Source organism: Tachyglossus aculeatus, chromosome X1, assembly GCF_015852505.1.
Source record: "Tachyglossus aculeatus isolate mTacAcu1 chromosome X1, mTacAcu1.pri, whole genome shotgun sequence".
NCBI lineage: Eukaryota > Metazoa > Chordata > Mammalia > Monotremata > Tachyglossidae > Tachyglossus > Tachyglossus aculeatus.
Window position 1 is genome coordinate 55,606,342 of NC_052101.1, and position 12,247 is coordinate 55,618,588.

Sequence of the window (12,247 nt, forward strand, 5' to 3'; positions counted from 1 at the left end):
TCTGGTTCAGGCACTCAGAAATAACCCCCTGCCATGGCTGTTGCCTCCAGGATGCCTATTTTGAAACAAGTTTCGGGGACACCCCTCCTACCCTTACCCAGCCTTCTTTCAGGGATTCCACCTCTGTAATCCTTGTACTGAGAATCAATCAATCAATCGTATTTATTGAGCGCTGTTTCTGAGAAGAAACAGTTGCCACAAAAATACAAATTGTCAACAATGTATGGATCTGAAAGCCGGACAGTGAAAAAACAGGATAGAGAGACCATCGACTTTTGAAATGTGGTGTTGGAGAAGGCTTTTGTGAATATCGTGAACTGCCCTAAACACAAGCAAATGGGTTTTGGAGCAAATTAAGCCAAGGTGGTCTTTGGAAGGCCAAATGACTCGACTTAGATTAGCATATTTTGGACACATCAACAGGAGGATTAATTCTCTGGAGAAGACATTAATACTAGGAAAAGGCCAGGGAAAATATGGAAGAGGCAGACCAGCAGCTTGATGAGTAGAAACCTTAACAACGATAACAGAAGAACCAATAACAAGGCTATGGATTTTGGCCATTCTGGAGAAAATATATTCAGAAGCAGCGTGGCTCAGTAGAAAGAGCACGGGCTTTGGAGTCAGAGGTCATGGGTTCAAATCCCTGCTCTGCCAAATGTCAGATGTGTGACTTTGGGCAAGTCACTTAACTTCTCTGTGCCTCAGTTACCTCATGGGGATTAAGACTGTGAGCCCCCTCTGGGACAACCTGATTGCCTTGTAACCTCCCCAGCACTTAGAACAGTGCTCTGCACATAATAAGCGCTTAATAAATGCCATTATTATTATTATTATTATATTCATAGTTGCCATGAATTGGAAACAACTTCACAGCATTAGATAATAATAATAATAATAACAATAATCATATTATTGGTATTTGTTAAGCACTTACTATGTGCCAAGCACTGTTCTAAGCACTGAGCACTGTTCTAAGCACTGGATATAATAATAATACCTACCTGTTACACATCTCAAGAATATTTCTTTCACTCTGAAGCACCCCAGTCCATATTCAGCGCTTAGAACAGTGCCTTGCACATAGTAAGCGCTTAATAAATGCCATTATTATTATTATTATGTCCCCTCCCTAGGACATATTTGTGTCCCAGAACCAGCTTTCACTTCCCATCAGCACACGATTCCTCTGAGATAGATTTCCTTCTCTTGTGGATCCTCTTTTCTGTCTTCTGGTCATTCCAGTAAATGTCTTTGAGCTATAGCTTCATTCAAATAAACATGTACTGATCACCAACTGTGTGCTCAGTGTGGTAAGAGACAAGACAGAGCTTCATGCTGAAAGGAAAAAGTCAGCTCTATGGTCATGGGTCTGTCCCTCTCCAACCCGAAAACAAAGTGCAGCAGGTGAAAATAAATCATAGTATTTGAGGAGATGGTGGTTAACAAAGCTGGGACCATACCCCAGAGATTCAGGAATTCAGGTGAGGGCAGGAAATGACAGAAGATCAATTGGATTTGGAACGTAAGTCAGGCAGTTCGTCTCTTCTCTTATAGAGGATGTTGTGGCAGCATGGGGCCCAATATTATACAGGCATCTAGGATGAGATGTGTAGGGTCGATGGGCTAGCACCTACCTACAAGGATGACAAAAGCACAGTGTGTACTCCCCTGAGGAATAATTAAAAAAAAAAAACTAAGTCTAACAAGACAGTTTACACAGAGCCACTTCATGCCTGAGGACGAGAGGCTCGGCCCAATTGCCTGCCTCGACCTCCCCAGAAAGAATATCCTGAGTTTTCTCTGCTTCGGGCAGCCCTGACCGGCTCCTACCACAGACACTGGTTGGAGGCTGGGGGTCCCCTCGAAGGGCCGCTTCTGCCTCTGTTTATCCGTCTGCCTGGGGCCCGCCTACCGTTTACACTTTCCCAAGCTTTTAGTACAGTGCTCTGCACACAGTAAGTGCTGGATAAATACGACTGAATGAATGAATGAGCCCCATTCATTACTAAGTCACCATTGTCAGCCACCCCCACGCCCGGGCCTGATCCAGCACAGTCTTTTAGACTGTGAGCCCACTGTTGGGTAGGGACTGTCTCTATATGTTGCCAATTTGTACTTCCCAAGCGCTTAGTACAGTGCTCTGCACATAGTAAGCGCTCAATAAATACGATTGATGATGATGATCCAGCAGCCGATTCTGCCGCTCTCTCATTCGACTGTATTTATTGAGCACTTACTGTGTGGAGAGCACTGCACTAAGCGGTTCAGAGTGAAATACAACAATAAACAGACACAGTTCCTGCCCACAACAAGCTCTATAGGCTATGCCAAGGGACACCAGGATGGAGAGCACAGGGCCTTTCCTCAGGTTCACCCCTCTACAAGGCAGTGAGAACCTTCCTCCCAAACCCACGTCCTCCTTCCCTGCTCCCCCGAGGCAGACCTCCACTCCCGGCCCGAGGGGCAGCAGCATCCCTAACTTGGAACCGAAAGGAGGTGCCCCCAGCTTGGGGCATCACTGGACCTCGACCTCTAATCGCCTAGCAGAGCGCCCGCACCCGCCTGCACGTGGTTTCCCCTCAAGTCCAGGCCTCTGGACCACAGAGATCATTTTGTCCTCCATTAACTTGAAAATAGTAATGCCTTATGTGAAGCTCCTGAATATCATGTAAGTGGGGGATCTTGTGAAATTTTACACCTCCTCTTTAACTGCAGAATTTATCTTCCAGGAAAATGATCTCTGATTCAGCTCACAATGAGTTTTAGTTTTCAATAAATGTTTAATATCTGAGTTTGAGCTGTGAATCTGCAATTTCAGCTGGCTCTTTTGCATTTTCACGATTTGTTGCCATGGCAATTTTCTTCCGTTACCTGGTGATATATGTCTGGCTCTCCCACTCTTAGTGATGTTTCTCTGCTCACTGCCTCCTTACTCATCCACTCTTCTCCCTCTACACCCCAGTCTGCACTCTTCAGTTCTCCCAAGCTAATCTTCTCAGAGTTCTTCTCTCCATACTCCAATCTCCAACCCACAGCTCATGTACTTTAGTCTGCTCGGAACATTGCCCCCATTAAAAAATACCAAAATAAGTTCCGCCCATCTTCAGAGTTTCCCTAACTTCCTTCAGGAGGGATTTCTCAATTAAGCCTCATCTCCTTGATGATGTTTTTTTTTAATTTTTGCTTACTTTCATTTTTATCAGTTGTATTGGCGCTCTTATTCTTGGAAAGAGTAAGCAGCATGGCTCAGTGGAAAGAGCACGGGCTTTGGAGTCAGAGGATGTCGGTTCTAATCCCAACTCTGCCTCTTGTCAGCTGTGTGACCTTGGGCAAGCCACTTAGCTTCTCTGTGCCTCAGTTCCCTCATCTGTAAAATGGGGGTGAAGCCTGTGAGCCCCACGTGGGACAATCTGATTACCTTGTATCTACCGTAGCACTTAGAACAGTGCCTGGCACACAGTAAGCACTTAACAAATACTGTCATTATTATTATTATTATTGGTCCAATTTTGTATCTTTGCAATTCATCCACTTCTCCAGTAGACAGTAAGCTCTTCCAAAGTAAGGGCACATCTTTTATATTCCCAAGGACCTGATACACCGTGCTGCAAACAGTAGGCAGGCAACGAATACAGTTCATGATGATGATAGTGTAACATCCTGAATTTAATGATGTTTACTCAGCCCTCCCATGCTATTTGGCTGTTCACTCCTCTCCCCAGGTATCTCTGCTCCCTGACCCCCCTTAACAGGTCCACCATACTCCAGCACATAATAGTTTGTGTCTGCTCTCAGTGACATCATTATCTGCCAATTTTATTATTGCCATAGCATGTTAATCGTTAACTACTCCCTGTGATGCCATCGCCTATTTATATCATTGCTACTGTTTTATCGCTTCTGCATCTCCATTGTTAACCTCCCGCTGTACTGTCACTCGCCCTGCTGACCTCACCATGAACTTTCAATTCCCTTGCTCCCAACTGCCATTCCCATTCCTCACCTTCCCCTTCCCCTTCCCCTCTCCCACCCAGCTTTTTCCCTCCCTCTCCCCCACCAAGACCACTCCCCCTCACCCCCTACCAAGGATCCCTCTGTACCAGCGCCAATGCTCCACTCCTCCCTCCCAGCCTCCTCCCTCCCCTCCTCCGAGCCCCCTCCCTCCCCTCCTCTCCGCCCCCACCACATCCCAGTTCTCCTTTCCCATCGCCACCCCTCTTCCCACTCTCCCCGCCTAGGCCCCCACCAACTCATCCCAATCCAAACCCTCCCCTCCCCTCGCACCCTTCCCCCTCCCTCCACTCCCTCGACAGCTACTGCCAAGTGTGGCCTCTGGAACCCCCGCTCCGTTATAAGTAAGATCCCTTTCATCCTGGACCTATTCCTTTCCAGCTCTCTACTCCTCCTTGCCCTAACTGAAACATGGCTGTCTCCGGACGACACGGTCTCTTCTGCTGCTCTCTCCAGTTGAGGCCTCTTCTTCTCCCACTCCCCCAGACTCACCGAAAAGGGAGGAGGTGTCGGTTTCCTTCTCGCCCCCCAATGTCGCTTTCGCACTATCTCTCCTCCCCCTTCCCTTTCCTTCCCTTCCTTTGAAGCCCACATTATTCGCCTCTACCTCCCTCTCCAGATTCTTGTAGCTGTCATCTACCGCCCCCTCAGCCCCACCTCCAAATTCTTTAACAATTTTGACCCCTTCCTCACCTTCCTTCTCTCCTTTTCCATGCCCACTCTGATCCTCGGAGACTTCAACATCCACATGGATATCCCTGGTGACTCCTCTGCTGCCCGCCTTCTATCTCTCCTTGATGCTGCCAAGCTCTTGCTCCACCCCACCTCGCCCACTCACCAACTTGGTCATACCCTCGACCTCATCATCTCCTACCGCTGCACTGTGTCCACCCTCACCAACTCTGAAATCCCTCTCTCTGATCATAATCTTCTCACCTGCCTCCTCACTCACACTCCTTTCCCTTGTAAATCCATATTACTCCCTCACAGAGATCTCCACTCTCTTGACCCCATCCATCTTTCTGAGTGCCCCACACCCCACCTCACCTCCCTCTCCTCTCTACCCAATCTTGATGATCAGATTGCTGCTCTGAACTCTACCCTTTCTACTCAGCTAGACTCACTCGCTCCCCTTTCCCTTTGCCGCTCTCGTACCACTAACATGGAGCCCTGGATCACTGCCACTGTCTGCCTCCTTCGCTCTTATGCTCAAGCTGCCGAACGCTGCTGGCGAAAGTCTAAACACCATGCCAACCTCGTTCACTTCAAGTTTATCCTTTCTTGTCTTAACTCAGCCTTCTCCTCTGCCAGACAAAACTATTTCTCCTCCCTTATTGACACCCATGCCCATCATCTCCGTCAGCTCTTCCGTACATTCAACTCCCTTCTCAGGTCCCCGGTTCCTCCCCCTCCTCCTTCCCTCACCCCCAACAATCTGGCCTCCTACTTCATTAATAAAATTAAATCCATCAGGTCTGACCTCCCCAAAGTCACTCCCCACCCTTCTCCCACCCCCTGGCTCTCAACACTCTCTGCTACTCTCCCATCCTTCCCAGCAGTATCCTCAGAGAAGCTCTCCTCCCTCCTCTCAAGTGCTACTCCAGCCACCTGTGCTTCTGACCCCATTCCTTCTCATCTCATGAAATCTCTCGCTCCGTCCCTTCTCCGCTCCTTAACTTCCATCTTCAACCGCTCACTCTCCACTGGTTCCTTCCCCTCTGCCTTCAAACATGTCCATGTCTCTCCCATCCTAAAAAAACCCTCTCTTGACCCCACCTCATCTTCTAGTTATTGCCCATCTCCCTCCTACCATTGCTTTCCAAACTCCTTGAACGAGTTGTCTACACGTGCTGCCTCGAATTCCTCAACACCAACTCTCTCCTCAACCCCCTCCAGTCTGGCTTCTGTCCCTTACATTCCACGGAAACTGCCCTATCAAAGGTAACCAATGACCTCCTGCTTGCCAAATCCAACGGCTCATACTCTGTCCTAATCCTCCTCGACCTCTCAGCTGCCTTCGATACGGTGGACCACCCCCTTCTCCTCAAAACGCTATCCAACCTTGGCTTCACAGACTCCGTCCTCTCCTGGTTCTCCTCTTATCTCTCCGGTCATTCATTCTCAGTCTCTTTTGCAGGCTCCTCCTCCCCCTCCCATCTCCTTACTTTGGGGATTCCTCAAGGTTTGGTTCTTGGTCCCCTTCTGTTTTCGATCTACACTCATGCCCTTGGTGACCTCATTCGCTCCTACGGCTTCAACTATCATCTCTACTCTGATGACACCCAAATCTACATCTCTGCCCCTGTTCTCTCCCCCTCCCTCCAGGCTCGCATTTCCTCCTGCCTTCAGGACATCTCCATCTGGATGTCTGCCCACCACCTAAAACTCAACATGTCCAAGACTGAACTCCTGTCTTCCCTCCCAAACCCTGCCCTCTCCCTGACTTTCCCATCACCGTTGATGCCACTACCATCCTTCCCATCTCACAAGCCCACAACCTTGGTGTCATCCTCAACTCTGCTCTCTCATTCACCCCTCACATCCAAGCCATCACCAAATCCTGCCGGTCTCACCTCTGCAATATTGCCAAGATCCGCCCTTTCCTCTCCATCCAAACCGCTACCCTGCTCGCTCAAGCTCTCATCCTATCTTGTCTGGACTACTGTATCAGCCTCCTCTCCGATCTCCCACCCTCTTGTCTCTCCCCACTTCAATCCATACTTCATACCGCTGCCCGGATTGTCTTTGTCCAGAAACGCTCTGGGCATCCCCTCCTCAAAAATCTCTAGTGGCTACCAATCAATCTACGTATCAGGCAGAAACTCCTCACCCTCGGCTTCAAGGCTCTCCATCACCTTGCCCCCTCCTACCTCACCTCCCTTCTCTCCTTCTACAGCCCAGCCTGCACCCTCCATTCCTCTGCCGCTAATCTCCTCACCGTGCCTCGTTCGCGCGTGTCCCGCCGTCGACCCCCGGCCCACATCATCCCCCTGGCCTGGAATACCCTCCCTCGCCACATCCGCCAAGCTAGCTCTCTTCCTCCCTTCAAGGCCCTACTGAGAGCTCACCTCCTCCAGGAGGCCTTCCCAGACTGAGCCCCCTCCTTTCTCTCCCCCTCGTCCCCCTCTCTATCCCCCCGCCTTACCTACTTCCCTTCCCCACAGCACCTGTATAGATGCATATATGTTTGTACATATTTATTACTCTATTTTACTTGTACATATCTATTCTATTTATTTTATTTTGTTAATATGTTTGGTTTTGTTCTCTGTCTCCCCCTTCTAGACTGTGAGCCCACTGTTGGGCAGGGACTGTCTCTATATGTTGCCAACTTGTACTTCCCAAGTGCTTAGTACAGTGCTCTGCACACTGTAAGCACTCAATAAATATGATTGATTGATTGATTGATTAATAGAGTGAAAGAGAGAATGACCATTCATTCTGATAGGTCTACAGCAGTGAAAGAGTCATAAAGGTATTGGCGAGCGAGGGACATCGGGAATATAGGTGAAACAATATGTTGAAATATGTTTTCTAATATAACAGTGAGGATGAACCAGAAAGTGAAGCTTACCAGACTTGAATTTGACAATCTTCTAGCTTTGGAGAGCCATAACAGATTGGCAGTTATGGCTATCCCATTGACTAGCCTGTTGGCTGTTATAGCTGCTCCTCTCCAGCCCCTTCCTCCTCCTGGCCCTTCTTCAACTCGACCATCTTTCCCACCAGGATCTCAAGAGCAGATCTCCCTTCTCTTCTAAAAATCCACCCCCTCACCTATGCCTCCAACCTCATCCCTTCGCATCTTATCAAAGCAATTGCCCCTTCGTTTTTTCCCTCCCTGACCTCCATCTTAACTGTTTGCTTTCCAATGGTTTCTTCCTTACTACACTCAAATATGCTCATGTCACCCCATTCCTTCACCCCTCAGCTCTCTCCAGTTATCTCCCCATCTCTCTCCTACCATTCCTACCGATTCCTACTGATCTCTGAGTGAATTGTCTACCCCCACTCTCTCCACTTCCACTCCTCCAATTCTCTCTTTGACCCCCTCAAATCTTGCATCAGCCCCCTTCACCCCACAGAAACTCCCCTTTCAACAACTTCTACACCATCCTAATCCTTCTCGACCTCTCAGCTGCCTTCAACACTGTAGACCACCCCATTCTCCTGAAAACATTATCCAACCTTAGCTTCACTGACACGGTCCTCTCCTGGTTCTCCTCCTGTGTCTCCGACCACTCATTCTCAGTCTCTTTTGTGGGCTCCCCCTCTGATTCCCACCCCAGAACATGGGCATCCCTCAAGACTCAGTTCTGGGTCCCCTTCTATTCTCCATCTACACCCACTCACTTGGAGAATTCCTTCTCTCATTCAACCCACATATTCAATCTGTCACCAAATCCTGTCAGTTCTAACTTCACAGCACAGCTAAATCCTGCCCTTTCCACTCTATCCAAACTGCTACCACATTAATCCAATCACTTATCCTATCACACCTTGACCACTGCATCCACCTCCTTGCTGACCTCTCTGCCTCCTGTCTCTCCCCACTCCAGTCCATACTTTACTCTGCTGCCTGGATCATTTTTCTAAGGAACTGCTCAGTCCATGTTTCCCCACCCATCTAAAACCTCCAGTGGTTGCCCATCCACCTCCACATCAAGCAGAAGCTCCTTACCATCGACTTTAAAGAACTCTGTCACCTTGCCCACTCCTACCTTACCTCCCTGATTTCCTACTACAACCAGCCTACACACTTCACTCCTCTAATGCCAGCCCACTCACTGTACCTCAATCTCATCTATCTCACCACCAACTTCTTGCCTACGTCCTACCTCTGGATAGTCCAACATACTATCACTCTCCTCACTTTCAAAACCTTATTGAAAGCACATCTCCTGCAAGAGGCATTCCCTAACTAAGCTCTCGTTTCCTCTTCTACCCGTCCCTTCTGTGTCACCTTTGCACTTGGATTTGCACTTTTTATTCACCCCTCCCTTCATCCCACAGCATTTATTACCTATCCTTAATTAATAAATTAATTGTTCATTTTACTGTCTATATCTCCCTCTAGACTCTAAGCTTGTTGTGGGCAGGGAACATGTCTACCAACTCTGTTTTATTGTATTCTCCCTAGCACTTAGTACAGTGTGCAACACACAGTTAGTGCTCAATAAATATGATTGATTAGGCTGCAGGTTTCAGGCAGGCAGGGTGGGAATGTGGGAATAGGGGAATGTACTCCTTTTCTTATGGTATTTGTTAAGTGCTTACTAAGTGCCAGGCACTGCACTAAGCTCTAGGTAACAACAAGCTAATCAAGCTGGACACAGTCCATGTCCCACATGGGGCTCACAGTTTTAACCCCCATTTTACAGATGAGGTAACTGAGGCACAGGAAAGTAAAGTGATTTGCCCAAGGTCACACAGCAGACAAGTGGCAGAGGTGGGATTAGAACCCAGGTCCTTCTGATTCCCAAACCCATAATCTATCTACTAGACCACACTGCTTTTCTACTCCTCACCTACAATCAAAGGCATGGGCTTTCTTAGCAAATGCTTGTCTTATGTTGTCGAGTCTTCTCCGACCCATAGCGATGCCATGGACATATCTCTTCCATAATGCCCCACTTCTGTTTGCAATCATTCTGGTAGTGTATCCATAGAGTTTTCTTGGTAAAAATCCAGAAGTGGTTTACCACTGCCTCCTTCCGCACAGTAAACTTGAGTCACTGCTCTCAGCTCTCTCCCACAACATTGCTGCCCAGCACAGGTGAGTTTTGATTGATAACAGATTACTTTCCACTTGCTAGCCACTGCCCAAGCTAGAAATGGAATGAATATGACTCTGCTTGACTCTCCCTCCCATAGTCGAAACTGTTAGAGTACTGGAAACTCTCCAGGTGCAACCCTGAGAGGGGTAGTAAATGCTATTAGGGTGTAAAAGTATTTCAGAGACCATCCCTCAATTAACTCACTTATAGGCATGCTTGGTGGGGCTTGGTGGGTCTACTGAGCTTGTGGGAATGGACGGTAAATGCATAGCAATGCCTCAACTGCCTTGTCATGGCCCCTCTGGCTGTAAACTGGGTGGTGTGAAAAGTGGGACCAACAGGGGCCAGGGGTTTGGGGATCAGATTATAGGGAACCGTTAATTAATGGTATTTATTGAGGACTTACTCTGTGCAGAGCACTGTACTAAGTGCCTGGGAGAGTACAATACAACAAAATGTATAGACATGTCCCCCGCTCACAAGGAACTTACAGTTTACAGAGGTAGACAGACATTAAAACAAATTACAGATATGTACACAAGTGCTATGGGGCTGAGGGTAGGGTGAAAATCAGAGTGGCTGGTTCACAGCAATAGACCTATCAGAATACATGAAACTTGAAACTTGAAATGCAGAAGCAGCGTGGCTTAGTGGAAAGACCATGGGCTTGGGAGTCAGAAGTCATGGGTTTTAATCCCGGCTCTGCCACTTATCAGCTGTGTGACTTTGGGCAAATCACTTAACTTCTCTGGGCCTCAGTAACCTCATCTGTAAAATGGGGATTAAGACTGTGAGTGCCATGTGGAACAACCTGAGTATCTTGTTTCTACCCCAGTGCTTAGAACAGTGCTTGGCTCAGAATAAGCACTTAACAAATACCATCATTATTATTATTGTTATTATTATTGCCTACCTACTATGTGCAGCATGGTATACCAGGCCCTTGGGAATATAAAAGACATGCCCCTACTCTGGGAGAGTTTACTGGGTACTGAAGAGGTGGAAATGAATTTCCAGGATATAATTGGATCAAGAGTAAGCGCATCAGTGCAATTAGTGGATAGAGCGTGGGCCTGAGAATCAGAAGGACCTGGGTTCTAATCCTGGCTCTGCCACTTGTCTGCTGTGTAACCTTGGGCAAGTCACTTCACTTTTCTCTGCCTTATCTCATTTATAACATGGGGACTAAGTATGTGAGCCCCAGATAGGATATGGACTGTGTCCAACCTTATATCTACCCCAGCTCTTAGTACGGTGCCTGGCATGTAGTAAGCAGTCAACAAATACCATAAAAAAGTACTTGAGAGTGTACAGATCCAACTGCATAGGCGATGCAGTAGGTAGAGGGTGTAGGGGAAAAGGGGGCTCAATCAGGGAAGGTCTTCTAGAGCAGGTGTAACTTTTAATTAAGCTTTGAATGTGGGGGGAATGCTGGTCTGTCATATATGGACATTGTATTAAGAACTATACCTGGTGGCTCTTAACTGCCAATGTTAGTGATGAGGTGGTGGTGTTAAAATAACTTATAATTGTTGTCACAATATTTATTAAGCAAAGCACAGTACTAACTGATCGGAAAGAATACATAGTGAGAATTGGACATGACTCTGGCCCCAAAAGGGCTCACAATCTAACAATAAAATGAGGAGAGGGGACTGGCGATAGACCCATGAGTAAAGATAAAATGATATAATGACAGAAACAACAAAAAGAGAAAGGTAATAAATATAATCAGAGCAATAAAGTACTGTGGCTACAGGAGCAGGGTTTTAGGCTCTTCACGAATCAGGCTCCAAAAGCCCCAGTTGCAGCCTTCCCAATGTTTTATATTTTGCGGAAGCACTCTCTCCTTTAGAAAAGGAAGCAGTGAGACCTAATGTGAAGAACACAGGCCTGGAAGTCAGAGGTCCTGAGTTCCAAACCTGGCTCTGCCACTGGCCTGCTATGGGACCTTGAGCAAGTCACTTAACCTCCCTGTGCCTCAGTTTCCTCATCTGTAAAATGGTAATTAAATTCTCATCTCTCCGGCTTTGACTGTGAGCCACATATAGTACTGGGACTGGGTCTAACCTGATTATCTTCCATCTACATCAGCACTTAGTACAGTGCCTGGAACATATTATGTGCTTAACAAGTATAGTTAAAAAATGCAGTGCTCTTGAAATCCCCAGTTGCCTGGATACTGAAAGAAAATAAATTAGTGGGTTATTTTTCTCTGCTGGTGAGTAGAAGACCATGAAGATGAAAGGGTCTGATGAACCTATTCTTCTCCTCTAAGAAAATAACATGGAAAAAAAAAAATTCTGCTCTGGTTGGGTTTAAACCAGGGGGAGGCAGGTCTCTTTTCATAGATACCCTTTTTTCTAGTCATTTTTAAGTTTTTTATTTAAGTTTTCATTTTTGAGTTAACTTTTGTTGTGTAGGGAGGAACCCTGCTGTCTATTTCGGGTTGTAGC

At 47.2% G+C, this 12,247-nt stretch overlaps 1 protein-coding gene and 1 non-coding gene across 2 annotated transcripts in view; one reads left to right on the forward strand and one right to left on the reverse strand.

Annotated features, from left to right (window-relative positions):
* Window positions 1-12,247, forward strand: part of GRIP2 (glutamate receptor interacting protein 2) — a 601,447-nt gene that overhangs the window by 476,334 nt on the left and 112,866 nt on the right. The gene's annotated exons all lie outside the window — the stretch shown is intronic.
* LOC119920078 lies at window positions 9,801-9,938 on the reverse strand. The gene has a single exon (XR_005447845.1). It is a non-coding gene; the product is annotated as a small nucleolar RNA SNORA7 (small nucleolar RNA).